The sequence below is a fragment of the Zonotrichia leucophrys genome, chromosome 7, assembly GCF_028769735.1.
Source record: "Zonotrichia leucophrys gambelii isolate GWCS_2022_RI chromosome 7, RI_Zleu_2.0, whole genome shotgun sequence".
NCBI lineage: Eukaryota > Metazoa > Chordata > Aves > Passeriformes > Passerellidae > Zonotrichia > Zonotrichia leucophrys.
Genome location: NC_088177.1, coordinates 20158436 through 20174099, shown reverse-complemented (window position 1 = coordinate 20174099; position 15664 = coordinate 20158436). Strand labels below are relative to the sequence as shown.

At 39.9% G+C, this 15664-nt stretch overlaps 1 protein-coding gene across 5 annotated transcripts in view; it reads right to left on the bottom strand.

Moving 5' to 3' along the window:
- Positions 1–4003: 4003 nt before the first annotated feature.
- Positions 4004–15664, bottom strand: part of INO80D (INO80 complex subunit D) — a 46147-nt gene continuing 34486 nt past the window's right edge. For 3 of the 5 annotated variants that reach the window (XM_064717940.1, XM_064717942.1, XM_064717941.1), the window contains one exon: positions 4004–10133. The gene's annotated coding sequence lies outside the window, so the exon portion shown is untranslated. The remainder of the gene's footprint in view (positions 10134–15664) is intronic. The other 2 variants (XM_064717943.1, XM_064717944.1) reach the window with 2 other exon arrangements.

Below are 15664 nucleotides of genomic sequence, written 5' to 3'. Positions count from 1 at the left end.
AAAAAAGGAGGAGAAAAAACAACCTAAAAGCTATATTAAACAGTAGGACCCAAGGGAGAACAGAAAAAAAAAATGAGATTATTAACAGAGGAAACTGGCTGGCTCCACTGAGCAAACATTGGTAAACAGAAAAATTAAATTCTGCAGGATTAAACAAGGCATTAAACTGGTTGGGAAAAAAAAAGAAAAACCAACCAAACCCAACAAAAACCCAATAATCACTTGCTCTCAGAAATAAGTCAAGTGGTTTTACTGACTTAAACACTCAACTGGACTAAAAAAGCTCTTTTACTAAAGCAACCATAGCAAATGTATGCCTATTGCTGAGAGCACACATTATAGAATAATGCACATTTAAGGAGGTATCCTCTGCTGATGTGAATACTTGTCTCTTGATTCAGGCAGCAAGTTTAAATGTCTGCAGCCACAGGAAACAGGAACATACAAAGAAGAACCCCATGTGTCTTGGATTTCACCCATCCATATCTTCTGGGCACTGAAAGAATCACCCCTTAAACTTCTCTGGCCATCCATCTGGGTTCTTCCTAATGAGGTGATGGCAAAGAACATTTTCCCCTAGCAAATGGAAAATAAAATCCAACAAAGGTTATCTTTAAGACCAGCCCAAAACTGGTTGAAAGAACTTTTAGTGTCCCTGGAATTCAGGCAGCTCTCCTAACCCTGAAAGGGACTGGCACCACCATGGAGAGATACAGGGAAGCTGTAACCATGTACCACATGTCCCATGTGGAAATGGCAACAACAGTCACTTTGGGAAATTCTGTGAACAATTCCAGGGTCTGGTTCTGCACAAATTCCACTGGCACAAATGTGGGCCAGCTCTGCCAAAGTGGCAGTATTATAACTGAGACTCACAGCTTGAAATCAAACCTTGGCAGAGTACTTGCCCAGATCTGACATAAATCAGCCTCTCAGTTCTTGCTGCTGCTTTGGCACAAGGTGGCTGAGGAAGAGTTGTTGCTACCCCTTAGCTGGAGTTTGGACCCAATGCATTCCTTCCTGAGTGCTGCCACTCTCAGCACATGCAAAGTCTTGGTGCAAGAAAGCTGCAGCTTGAGAAGAAAGGTTTCAACACACTCAAAATCAGGATTTTTTCCATCTGTGAAGTTCTTTTTAGCATGAGCAGTATGCTGTAATGTTGTAGATGCTCTGACACAGGACTAGACAGACAGGAGGGTGCCCTATCAGATGCCAGCTGTGCTCCTGACACAAGCCTTAGCCCTCCCTGGGTCACAGCACAGGCTCATGGCACTGGTCAGCAGCTGGGAAGACCCTTCCCTCCCAGTCACCAGAGCACTTTCTTTCTCTACTGCTGCAAAGGGCCAGCACCACATCCAGCACAGCTGCAATGGGGAAGCTGGAAGTGTTTGAAGCCCATGACACCCTCCCAGGAAACATGGGCTGGCTGAACACATGGGGGCTGTGAGAGGCAGTGCTGAAGGTGCCAGCATTTAGGGCTGCACCAGCTGCCCAGCCAGCATCAGCTGCCTGGCAGGCACCACAGCAGGGCCCCACAAATCAGATTTTCAGGAGTGCCCTGGGGCTGGCTGATTACAAGGGGGTTTTCCCGCCAGAGTTGCACAGTGTGAAAGTAAACACTTTGAACAGGCAGGAACCTGAAACTGGTACACAAGCTGAGCAGAAATAGAGCCAGACTGAGTTTACATTGCAGGACTCTCCTCTACACCATGGAGAAGTCACAAATGAAATGTGGGCAGTGAACAAGGCCCGAGACTCTTGGTCCTAATGACATCTATCAAGGGAGGTATTGGATGTAGATACAAAACTCATGTGCCACTGTTCCCCCACAGAAATACAAGAATTCACCTCAATATCAAAGATACTTTGCCTTCAGGGACATGCCTAGCACAATACTTTAATTTTTTCCTTAGATTCAGTGGTACCTTCCACAGTTTATAAATTAGCAATAACAATAAGACAAGGCAGCCATTCCTGGGCTGAACCTCATGCCAGCAAACATGATACTGATCTCTTAGCCCCTTAAAACAAGCATCCTGTATCTCTAGTTCAGACCTGAAAGCTGCAGAGTACCAACCCTGTGCTTGAGGCGTAGGGTCCAGAGGATACTGTGGAAGATGGCCCCCATTCTTTCCTGCCTGTAACTATGGTGGGAGACAGGTTGCCTTCACCTCTGCAGTAAGCCAGCTACCAGATTTAATAAAGGTTTCTCCTTCCAATTGCTTCACTGAATACCAGAGCAACACTTGCTCTTGTAACAAAATGTCACTTGCTTTTCAAGTACAAACTACATGAGCTTTCCTGAGAAAATAATTGCCAGCTATTAAAAAGCTACTGTTGGAGCTTGAGAGGACTATTAAAATACAAAGAGAAATGTACCACATTCTTCCTGAATTGATACTTCAAACAAAACCTATTTTTGTTTTGAAATGTGGCACTAGAACAATGACCAGTTGCTTTTGTATTTCAAACTGAGAGTCATGCAATCATTTTCTAACAGCAGTATTTCTGTGTTGTTCATGAAAATAGTGGGGAAAAAAAGTCACAGGTCAGTCAGTCTCTGCCTTAGTCAGCACAGGATCTCAATCCATCTCATCAAGTCTCTCATCACACTGGGGAATGTCGTGCTCAGGACCAGAGTGGACACATTTGCTTCTGCCAGGGAGTCATCCTCAGGGAAAAGCCCCCAATTTCCTAACTTCCACCTTCTTAGTCCTCATTACAGCCTCAAATCTTACACCAAACAGCAACTTACTGTTGCTGTTTTCTTAAAAGCAGACTTTAAACAAGTATTTTCTCCATAACAGTCAATTCTTCCTCTTGCCCTCTTGAGTGCTACTTGGGATGGAGCACTTTGAAGGATCAGCTTTGTAATATCCACATGGACAGCCAGAATTGCATCAGTAACAGACCAGAACTGGCTCATCTCTCCTACCCCTAGAGTGTCCAATTGTGTCAGGCCCATAACCTTGAGAATTCCCTAGAAAGGACAAGGTTGGGGTAAATTTTCTCGAGCCATATTGCACTGAACTTATACTGCTGTACTGTCCTTTATTTGGCTTTAAGCATCTGTTCTTTTCTGTCATGACTCTGTTTTGATAAAGGTCTGGATGCAGCACTTCCAGTGCACTCCCATCTCCCAGGAACACGAGGTATTAGAGCAGTTCCATCTTTGCCACAAAACCTTTGCAGCACCTGTTGGCATGAAAGACTACACCATTCACTGATACTACTTGCCCCTCAGCCTGCATTACAACCAGGTACTGTGAAATGCTGCCCTAATTACGCTGTCTAGAATAGCTGGGCCACTGTTCATTAGAAGAGAAGTCAAATTACTGAATCTCTCTCTCATCAATCTCTGTTGGTTGTTATTCTGATGACCAGGTCAGCATTGAGACTGCTAATGAAAAACAGAACCTGGCAGATGACCTCACCAAGGACACAGTTGCTCCCCCACAAGTCTCAACCCTAAACACACTGGAGATGAGACAGACAAGCAAAGCAAACACCACTGGAAGCACAAACTCTCGTGTCAGAAAGCAGAGAAGAAAGACTTCACAAAACAAATGGTGACAGGGAGATGCAGCAGCCATCTACTTACTGTGAAGTGTCCAAGGGACAGTTCTGCCTAAAGAGAGGACATCCTTCAAGCTACTGTGGAAAAGCCACTCTGGGAGCTCAACCTTGGCACTGGAAGGCCAGTGCCAGCCAAGGCAGCCCTGTTGGCACAGGGCGGCACAAACAGCTGCTGTGTCCAAGCAGTGTGGTAGCAATTCCCAGTGTCTGACCAGTGTAGGTCATATCCATACCTTGGCCTAGCAAGCCTGCCTGAGAGCTGAGTAGAGCACCAAGCAACATAATTTCTCATCCACATGCTATCACCAAATAACGCCAAACTCCAACTTAACCAGTTTTGTTGACGAAGCAAGTATATATTTTTTAAATCTCAGAAAACATAACAACATACATGAGAAAATTCTATTCTATATCCCTTAAATTATACTTCCTCAAACTGGAAAACAGGATGAAGAGGATCTGGTCCCCAGACCAGTGATCCAGAGCTAGAAAGCACTATAATTAGAACCAGGACTGTGACTGAAGACCCCAGGTTGTTAGCAAAACTAATTAGCTAATGTCATTAGAAAGCAACAGAGAATAAGCAAGAGCCAACTCAGACTCTACAGCAATCTAAGCAAAGGACAGTTTAATAACTGTACTTACGATATGTTTTAAAAGGAAAAGAAATCACTTCATGGAGTAGGTTTCATCCTGGGCAATATCCATACACTTGGACTTGGCAAAATGGCTTGGAGAAGAGGGTTTCATCATAGTAAACACAGCTACTTCACAGCAAGATTTATTAATACATCCAAAAGAAAGAAAGAAAATCATTTTGTCACACTATATACAGATAATACATACAGTGTTTTATACACATATTACATCAGTTTTTACACAAGAAAAATATACATAAAAATGTAAACTTTTGTATACAAAAACCCTTAAACAAATTAAACAAGGACCAAATAACAAAAGGAGACCAATCTATTATCATTTAATTGATTTTTTTTTAAATGGTAATACAGTACATTCATTGAGAAGTATGAGGAACATGTGAGCCAACCTTTCCTATTTAAAGGGAAAGTACAAACACAAGCTTCCTCCCCGCCCCTGGAATGCTGTCCGTGAGCCTCCAGCACCAGAGGTGGTGTGAGTTGCCATTGCTGCCAGGGCCCCTGAGGGAAGGAGCCCTTGTTCACCACACTGTCCCCAAGGGACACATGCACAAAAGTGAGCTGGGCTGGGCTGTTTGTGCGTATTAGCCAGGCTTCCAGCTAATACCATGAGACGGGACGCGGCAGTGCCCGTTTGTATGTTCCCTTTAAGCAGTCATTCAGTGGATTAGCCTTGCTGGAGGAAGCTGCTTATTTTTCCCAATGTATGGTATGCTGAACACATGTGTCAGATATGAGAGGGAAGAAGGAAGGGGTGTAAGAGACTGCTAATCCTTGCTACCATGCAGTTACTTCAAAATCAGGTACATTTGCAAGCTACAATTCACTGGTTCAAAATACACTGCCTCACCTTTGCTTTCCCACTGCAACTTGTTTACATTTTAAACTCTAGTGACCGAACAACTGTATGAGGCTCTTTGTTACAAGGCTGTTTCTGATATCAAAGCATGATCAAGCTACCTTTAAAATGACACCAAACACAAACTTCTCGGAGACAGCCTTAAAAAGAGAGAGCATTCCCTCTAAGCACTTCAGATTGTCCATTTGCCACCTTATTTTATTAAGTCTAGGATAAATATATTTACCCTGAACTGGAAAAAGGATATTGGTCGAGCTTCTGACATCTGTTTTGCTCCATTTGCAGATAAATATTTTTGGGAATTAGAGGGAAAAAATCCCAAAAAACAAAGCCAAATTTTAAAACCTCAGGCATAAAAGTAAGAAGGGAATTATTTAACATGTTGGTGAAAAAACAGTTGCAGAAACTTGAACTTGTTGGAAACAAACAGACGATAGATTCCAATGAAGGCTTCTCACATTAAATAAGTTAGACGGGTTACAGACATCTTCAATAAAAACATCCATCCTCCACAAAGTATGTTAAAATGAAACACAATAGTGATGCACTGGTATTTCTCCTAAAAAGGACAGAAGGACATGAAATCTCCTTAGTGATATCAGTACTACTGAATGTAGGAGGTGAACAATGATTTACAAAAGTAATGAGGGGAAAAGAAAATCATGAATCATTTATTATAATTGGACAAAAGGGGGATGGGGCAGAATGTAATTACTGTATGCCTCAGAAACATCTAAAGGAAATAAATACTTAGAAACTTGTGTTTCCATTTCTTTCACCTAAGCGAGGGTGGGAATAAGGGCTTGTCTGCTTGCTTTTGTTTTTTTGTTTCCTTTTTTTTCTTTTCCTTTTTGAAATAACAACCTTTCTAGTAAAAATTCAAAAGACAATTACAAATGGCTTTAGATATTTAAAAGTCTCCTTTTTAAAATAAAACTTTGATAACACATTTCTCCATTTCTTCTATATAATGCAGCTTCAGTGAGAATAAGTAATAAGGGACAGCAATTTGCAAAAAAAAAAACTGAGAAAAAAAAATGCCAACCAAGTTTTCGTAACATATACACATGTATATGCAGGACATCTACACTCTATATACATATTTAATATAGGTATGCATGAGTATATATCAGGAGATAACCAACAGGTACATTCTCCACATACACAAACTGAAATAGCGTAATAGGCGTGTGCGTATCAATCCACACTGTCCACACGCAGTACACAGACATCCATACACACGCCCCAACATATGTATCATAGAAGCCATGTGTGACTGCATGAAAGCTCAGATGGAACAGTACACCAGTTACCTTTTTCTAACAGAAATGCAAGGAAGACAAAATTCCATGGCTGAATTGTGGCCAAGAAAAATTGTCATAGCCATATTGAAAACATGGAATCCAGTATGGCTCGATGACAGAACTGGAGCAGCATTCTCCTCTGAAACTGAAGCCTAAGATACACAGCACTTCAATGTGACTGAGCAGGTTGCTGACAGCTGCTTTCTGCTAAAAGGATACAGAAGCTCCATTTAGCCAGAAAACAGAAAATAAAACACTTCAGCCCATAATTTACTTGCATAAGCAATATTACCCAATACACAACTAGATGCAAAGTGCTAGCATGTTAATGGTCAACTCTGCACTCCATTTTAAAATCTGTTTTATGATAAAGTGTAACAAACTGTGTTTCTTTTGATATGTTTGATGACAACCCCATTTCTCAGAACAGAGCACAGGGCTGCCTTCTGCTTACTTCCTGTGTTATGGGAGATACAAATCAAACTTCTTTTTTCTCCCTAGGGTTGAAAATTGGAAGGTAGTATTTGGCGGGTGTAGTTTTCTCATTTTGACCATTTAAATATAATGCTGGGTTAACCTTTTAATATGCTAGGAAGCTCTGCATCAGGTTCCATGAAAAGTTTGTATTCATCTGCAAATCAATCACAGTCCTACTGAATCACAATTGAAGCTGGGGAAGTTGCATAAGTTCAAGCAGATGCTCAGGGCCCAATTCAGCTACCACTCCAGTCACCAAGAGAATTTCCCTCATGCATAAGCAGAGCTGGATTGGGCCATTCATTAAAGCTGATTGCTGCTAGCAAGAGAAACTGCAGAGATGCAGGGACAAGGAGGAGCTGGAATGGAGGCAATGGAGCAGGGAAGCAGAAGAAGTTGGCATTTTGCAAGAGGCCTCAAAGAGACTAAATATAAAACAAAAGCAGAGACACAGAAAGGAAACTTCACTGCGAGGGCTGAGGTAACACAAGCCAACAGTGGCCAAGCTCAGATCGGTCTCTGAGTCATCCAGACCCCTCAGAAGAATTTAAAACAACTTGTCTGGCACAAGTGCTTACCTGTTACACATATGTTAGGTGGACAGTCCCTCTCTTTAGCTCACACACTCACTGGTGTTACAGCTAATGTACAGGTGTGTGACACAAGGTATATTCCACCTGTCAATCTGTATGCATGTATATATAGATTTAGATTGATTGCATTCATACATATTTATTGTACATCATGAGGGCAAGTCCACATTCAGCAAAATGCTTCTGTTATCTCATATACAAATATACCTCTCTGTACACAAAAATGGGTCTATTCTCCTCCATAAAGGCATAAAGATTTATGCTCCTAATTCCCATTACCACCAAATAAGCAGAAGAAAAGGCCTCTGACAACTTCCACCACCCTAACATTTTGCCTCTATGCATATGTGCCAGAAACAAATTGTGGAGAGAAGGAAAGGGAGAGAGATGCCTGGGGGAGCATCAACATCATGATTTGGAGGGGAATAAAAGAAAAATTGCAAAAAATTTCAAATTTCCATTCAATACTAGAAGCTCTGTTTTTCTAAAAAGGTTTTTAAAGTCACTGGGATCATCATAGAAGTGATACTGTATGAATAAATAACAATTAGGCTACTTTCTCCAGCCTAAATAGAACAATATGAAGAGTAAGCCAATCTGAAGAATGTTTCTGACTTCTCACAATTTCAAATGAGAACTCCCATAAAGAAATCTTTCTTCTTCAATTATGAAAAAAACGTAAGTGGTCAAAATCAAATTCAGAATTTTACAGACTAAATGAAACTCCCTTGACTGAATGTGTATTTCGTTCTACAATCCCACAACAGAAATTTTGGGGCAAAATTGATACACACAAATATCCTCAGAAGAGAAAAAAAATCTGCTTTGGAGACAAGATCCTTTTAGGAATGGAGACCACTGCACAAACAGCATCCCTTACAATCTAATTGGAAAACACAAGAACGCTGATTGACAACATTTTCCAAGTCAGACCGTAGGAGATTCAGCTATTAATTTCCAAAGATGCAGCAATTCTCATGCCTCTCCATCCCACTGAATGCAAACCTTCCCATTCAGTTTGTTCTGGAAAAACTCCTTTCTTCCATCATTCCTCCTCCCCCATTTGTTTTATTTAAAGGCTGTCTTTGGGAGCTTGGTATTTTCATGGCATTTTAAACAGGGCTCAAAGCAACTCATTTGAAAAACAGTAAAATTGACATGATATCAGAGTTAGCCTCATAACAGAAGATTATATAGTAGAGAGTTTCAGTTATTTATATAACAGTGAGGACATAACAACCCCCTACTAAATAATCACATTTCTACAATACATTCCATCACCTCTGGACTACTTTTCTCTTTACAAAACTATGACCTACATACAATATACACATTCGTATCACACATACATCCCCCCCCAATGCATATTTTTGTGTGTATATATAATACATACATGCACACAAGCAGTCTAATTCTATTTATAAGTCACAGTGGGAATTCCTTTGTGAGGAAAGGAGGGGAAAATTCCTGAATAAGACACTGTAGATTCCTAATGTTCCAACTTTTCAAATTCCAACTCACAGAGCTAACTGGAAATAAATACATTTAAAAAAAGAAAAGGTCTTACAAACTTGGTTCACAACTCCCAGCTACAGTAGTTGGATTTTAAAATTTGATCTATTTACCCTGTAACTAAATTTCTAATCATAGGTACAAACCACGGATAAATTATTGCAGAATGTAACACTCAAAATTTAAAAAGAGTTATAGGAACAGTAATATAAGGGTTAAAAAGAGTTCTATACTTGTTGATACAGGATACCATTTTATTTTATTTATATATATATCTATATATAGATATAGATATCTGCAAGGTAGCAAAGAATAGCTGTACACCTTGACACGGCAAAGATCCAGTGTAAAAAGGTGCTTCACTAGTTTGTTTTTCCAAAAAAGCTTGTATATAATTTTATAGCTATTAAAAACACATATGCAACATAATTCATTACACTCAATACAGCTTTAGTATAAAACTTATAATTTATGAGGTGATGTTAATAGCATAAATTAATATACCATTTCTCTTAAAATCTACAATAAGTATTCTGAAAGCTCATTGGGGAAGGGTATCTTTAAATAAAAAGTTTAAAGCTGAGCGTGATGAAAAAGATTCTGTATGTTGAAGTTGAGATGAGAGCCCCGAGAAGAGAAAGAGTCCGTAAGCCAGACACTGTTGACTATAAAACTGAACAAAGATTTCTCCTTCTTGCGCTCTCACTTAGGTGACGCTCTACTTAAATTATTATTTACTTTTAAAACTATTAACTTTTTTAGTTTTTCTTTTTTTTTTTCTTTTTTTTTCTTTTTTTCTTTTTTTTGTTAACTGCCCTTATTTCCACAAGGAATCCCTGAGACATACCCAAAACTGTACAGTGAAGGTCATCACTGTTCAGAGAAACTGGTTCAAACCCTTCTGGTAGGATGTAGCTATTTTGCATGAGAATCAAAATGTCCATCACTTCAGAATGAATCTACTTGCACCAGAACCAACTACACTGTTTAAGATGCAGGTTAGAGAGTCATTTCAGGGTAAATCAGTCCACTCCAAGGTAGAAGCCAATGCCATCGCAGTTAGCTACATCAGAGCAACCTGCACCAAAGTTAAAGTTTTCCAGAGGATATCTGGGAACGTTACCTATCCAGAGTTCATCTCCGTGGGCACCAGCTGACAAGGAGAAAGCAGGTTAAACATTAGCATCACTGGACCAAGTTCAACATCCCTATGTGCTCACACATGGGTAACTCTGGACATCTCACTGTGTGTGTGTTTGGGGGACTAGCAAGAGGAAGAGGAGGAAGAATGCATTTTTCTACAGCAAGTACACTTTATGGTCAAAAGCCTAAGGTTCATCCTATTCACTTTCAGATCAAATTCTATGACCTCGAGTAGACTGAAAAGGTGCCAACACTTACTTCAAGGAGACAGATAAAGAAAGCCTTTTCCAACTATTGCTCTCAACTTACAGCCATGCTCACTTTGTCCTTTCATGCTTCCACTACATTACTTCATTCCACAGTAGCTACAAAAGGAGGAGAGTAAAACAGGGCAAAGCAAACAACTCAACAACCATAAGAAGTACCAGACAGCAAAGGGAAAATAGTCAATACCATTTGGGATTTTTTTTAAAAAGAGACAGAAGACACAAGTGAGAGATTTGTTTTAAGATGCATCTTTTCTAACTCCTTCTCCTTCCCCAAACTGTTTTTCCTAACAGTGCCTTTGTCTAGTTTTAAAGACAAGACTAAAACTTTAGCTGATCAGAACTAAAGTCTCCTATGACCAGACCTCTCCTGAAGTCCAAGTTGAAGCTTAGTGAACGCAAATATAGATTTTTGTCACTAATCCTCCTTACTTTTATTTGGGCTTGAGTGTATTAAGAAAGAGTAATTTAAATTTTAATTTGTGACTTTCTACTGATACACATCTCAAATGAAGAGGAACTTCTCAGAAGGTAAAATCTTGCTAAAAATGCCTCAGTGTTCACTGCTAGCATGTGCACTCCCATGATCAATGTTGTACCCTCAGTATCTAGTTCATGACATTAGCAAGCTGTGAAACATCTCCCTACTCACTGATCTGAAAAATACTTTGTTCTATTGCACTGTCATTCTAGCATCCAAATATATGTTATGAATTGCAGAAATCTCTCCTCCTATTCATCTTACAGTCAGATTTGCTCAGAACCACAGAAGACTTACCAGCTGGCATAACTTACATTGGAGAAGTGTCTGAGAATGGGAAAACAGATGCAAGAATGATGAAGAATGTGGAGTGGAAGGAAATAAAGGAGGTACGAGAAGTAGCCCACAAATCCCCATCATTAAATGTTACCCAGAAGATCAGAAAGTCCTTGTGGTCAGAAGGTGAGAAAGACCTAAAGATCCAGCCAGCACATTAGCTTCAAACTATTCCTTCAGTTACTCTTTCTGCCACTACTGAACCTTGCAAGAGGTCTGCACAGGAGACTCCTTCACATGTAGAAACACAAAAGGAAAAACACCCCAGTTCCACCAGGGAAGCTGCCTGGACAGCCACACAAATGTCTCACTGCCCAAGGTCACTACAGGTAACTTTTCTATCATTTGTTGGCTGAAAGCACCTCCTACCATTGTCCTGCAAGTCTTGAAAGGTTAACTGCAGGTAGCTGATCATCTAAAAACGTTTCCCTCTTCTCTGCCCAAAGGCTCGTACTGCTGGAGAATTCATGAGCAGATTTAGCTCACTGCAGCACAAAGACAGGGAGAAATACCCGTGGAGGCCTGGCAATGCCTACAGGGATATCCAGCAGCAAGGAGGCTGCAGGAGCTCAGGGAACAGCTGAGAAGCTCAGAAGCAGCACAGGTAGCCACCAGGGCCAGCTTCTCAGGGAAAACTGCCCACTGTCTATAGTACACCTTTGCAGGACTCTCTTGGCAAGCAGATTCAAACCCAGAATGCATGTAGATGTGGTTACAGCAAGACAAAGTTTCAAACTGAATATGGCTGCTGGTATGCAGGCTCAGTCTGAGGTCTTCTTCCTCGGCCATGCCCCTAAAGCCAGTGACAGCTTACAACAGAAAATCCTAATTTTTCAATATTCATCTTCCTTTCATAAAAAAAAATAAAATAAAAGGCCACTTCTTTTGGCTTCTCTCTGCTATTAGGTACAATTCCTCTTTGACAATTTATTTTCTCTGATTTTTGCCTAGCAGGCAATAAGCTTCTCAGGGCTTTCAGTGCTTTCCAAACCAGAACTGCAAATCCCCATTTTCAGTTGGAAATCTAGCTGTTGCCATTTTCCCCACAGTGCCTGAGGCAGACCTGCAACTGTGCTACCTCTCAGCATTATCAATTTAGTGCCTTTATGCTCAGCCATACATAGAAGCATGCTACTAATGAGAAGGGATCTAAGCAAGAACCCAGAGGAACTGGAAGGCAGGAGGAGACAGTTTTTGTATCATAATTATGAAGCCAAAGAACAAATCAACTTTGAGGTATCTAAGTGCATATGGTTCCCCTCAAAGCTGGTGTAAGGTCTTCTTGGGTGAAAGGAAACGTCAAAGCATGTCTTAGGGAATGCCTTATGCACCAGAAAAGCATGAAGCTATTCCTGACAAGCTTCTGTACATTGTCAAAATTAATCTTGTGTTAAATACTTTTGTACAGAGAGTAACTGAGGTGCTATTATTGCCAAAATTATGTAATTATGTCTAATTTTTTTCATTCTTTAAAACTCCAATCTTATGTGAGGGAATTAACTTTTAGGTTCAACTAGCCTTATTCTATTTGTCAACACATAAAGGGCACAACAGGTATTGAGCATCTGAAATTGCTACACTGGCTCTTTGGTGAAGGGGTGACAAGATGTTAATTGCTATAAGAGCTGATACTCAAAAACATTTGTGAGGGAGCATGGAATCTACTCGGGAACCACATAAATAACAGCCTCGAGGACCACCTTAACCAGGCCAGCAGGATTTCCCAGAGGAAGAGGTGTGAAATATCTCTGACTACACATACCTCTCAATTAGATCTCTTACATCCAACAGTAAGACACTGATGCACTGAAGTCAACATGCGGTGTGGGTGTAGAAAGCCACCTGGAATGATCCACCTTGTAAAGCTAAGATCAAGACCCGTAACTGCTTGGCAGCCATGAAACCATGAAATCGGTGGTAGTGAAAAAATGAGAGGTGAACCAGGAAAAGGCAAGAGCGGTGGCCCGTTTCAGAACACTGTGGCAGACAGGACAGGGAGATTCCTATTTCAATTGTATACAAACTGAAGTTTATTTTTGAAAGTGCAGCTTTATTGCAAACTTAGTTTGCTCACAGAAAAATGTAACGCAGTCAGTTTTCAGAGAAGAGTCATGAAACGATACACAAAGATTGAAATCTAAGTGGGGAAGAGACTTGATGTCCCAAGCTACTTTAAAGAAACTCAGGCACATAAAGGCCATTGATTTCAAATGGTAATAATGGACCTCCATTGCTCTGATAGCTTCTGAAATTCCCTGTCTAAATCAATGCACAGATTAGGAGCTGGGTTCTGTTCTGAGTTAGACCAGTACAAACTCACTGTGACCTTAGACTGGAAAGCTCCTCTGTAATTTACACTAACACAATCAAGCAGAACTCGGTTCTCAGCTCCTATTATCCTCTCTTCCCTCCCAGCATTTGCTAAGAATGAGAAACATGGTGTGGGGCAAATATACTCTGCACTAGCTGCAGCTTCATTAGAAGTTTGATGGGCACAAGAACCATTACAAGACCAAAGTCCTGAAACCAATACATAGAAATTAACACCCTCTAAAATTACATGAATTCACAAGCAGATTAAGGAATTAACCATTTGGTATACTAGTTCTCCACTTTTTTTCAGTCAGACATCGCAGCACATTGAAGAAGGTAGATAAACACAACAAAAATCATCTGCAAATCAAACAGTTGTCTCCTCAACAAAGTACGGGTAACATAATATAAAAATAAATAAAAGCCTTGTCAGATTTGCCTCATTCACAATTATCACTGGGCATCCCTCAATCAGCAGGACAATCACAAGCAGGATTTCATAGGCTTCAATTAAACTTTTTATGTGGTTTAAAAACATTGAAGTGTTACAAACATATTTAAATCACCACTTAAAATATTCAGCTTATATTATTAAGATATGTTTTACCAAGTATGAAATAATGACTTCATAACAACAGAAGCATGAAAATAATTTTTGTTTCTTCCACCCACATACAACTGCAATTTCAGAAAAAGACATATGCATCATCCATACTTCTTTTATATTTAAAGAGGACAGATCCTTCAAGAAAAGAGGGATAATATGATTGCTACAATAGTTAGAAGACACAAGACCTATCCCATTTAAACTCTGTTCCTTAGGAAGATGGAAGGAGAGGTTTGGGTCAGATATTTTGGTGTGTGCCTGACTGCTAACGAAATGAATTTCTATAGCAACTAAACTTCATTCAGTGATCCTTTTCTCAGAAAATTTATTAAGCCTTCCTATTACATGTGCTTGGTTCTCTTAATTTCCTGAAATAGACTGTAATTCACACAGGTAGAATAAAATCCATCGTCTACAGTACAAGACTGAAATGTAGAATTTTCTATTGTCTCTCATCTGCATCTCTGAAAGAAACCAAGGAAAGTAGAGACTTGTATTAAACAGGAGTTACTTTTACAGTCAAAGTCAGGTACAGTAGCAAGTTTGAGCCCTAGAGAGTCATAAGCAAATTCCTTCTTGATAAGGAGATACAAGTAAACATCTCAGAATTTCTGCTGCTATTACCTCTTGGTTTAAAGAACAAAATTAAAAAGTAATAACTATTTTAAGACATCAAAAACCTAGCTGACTCCTTTCTTTAGGAACTGCAATTACTACCAAAGAGTGAATAGAGTCATTAGCAAGTGATCAGCACAAACAAAACCATCCTGCAGACAGAAGAAATTGTTACCTATTTTGCATTAGTGATTTCTCTTTTGGTTTGCCATGACTGGTGATAGGTACCTGCTAGTTCCTTACATTCAGCTTCCCAAACAGAGCATCAAACCCTACAAATGTTGGAAAACTATATGGCTGTCAGCGAATTAAAAACTGTCCAAGAAAGTCTCACTAGTTAGACATATTGTGAGAAATGCATCCATTTGAAACTTACAATGGGTCTGACCTAGACTTGTGTGGATGGGCAGAAAACCAACCTAATTCTTCCTGTTTCAGCTGGGAAATTCCTGTCAGCCTGTCAGGCAAAGAGTTCTGGACAAAGACACACTTGAAAAGGCAAATCATCAATGCTACAAGGCCACAGTAATTCAGCAAGGAAGGAAATTTCTCACAGGAATCTTCTCTAATCCATGATCTATATTTCAATCCTTCTGTTTCTTTTTGTTTTCCTGGGCTAACTTCGTAACAGCCTTCAAATTTATGGGCAACCAGTCAACTGATCTCTTTGTTACTCAATGAATTACAAATTGTGATTAAAAAAAAAAAATCCAACAAAAATCAGCATGCAGTAAGAACAGTGACCAGTTCTGGAAGAGGACAACTACTTCTTCACCAAAAGAAGGAAAGGAATCGCTGCTCCCTGCACCCCAAACACACACACACAGAGAGGAGGTCAAGAGACTATTTCAAGAAACTGCCAAACTCATCCTTGAATTGTGATCTTGATTTAGGACTTCAGTGCACCACTCTCAAATCAATGT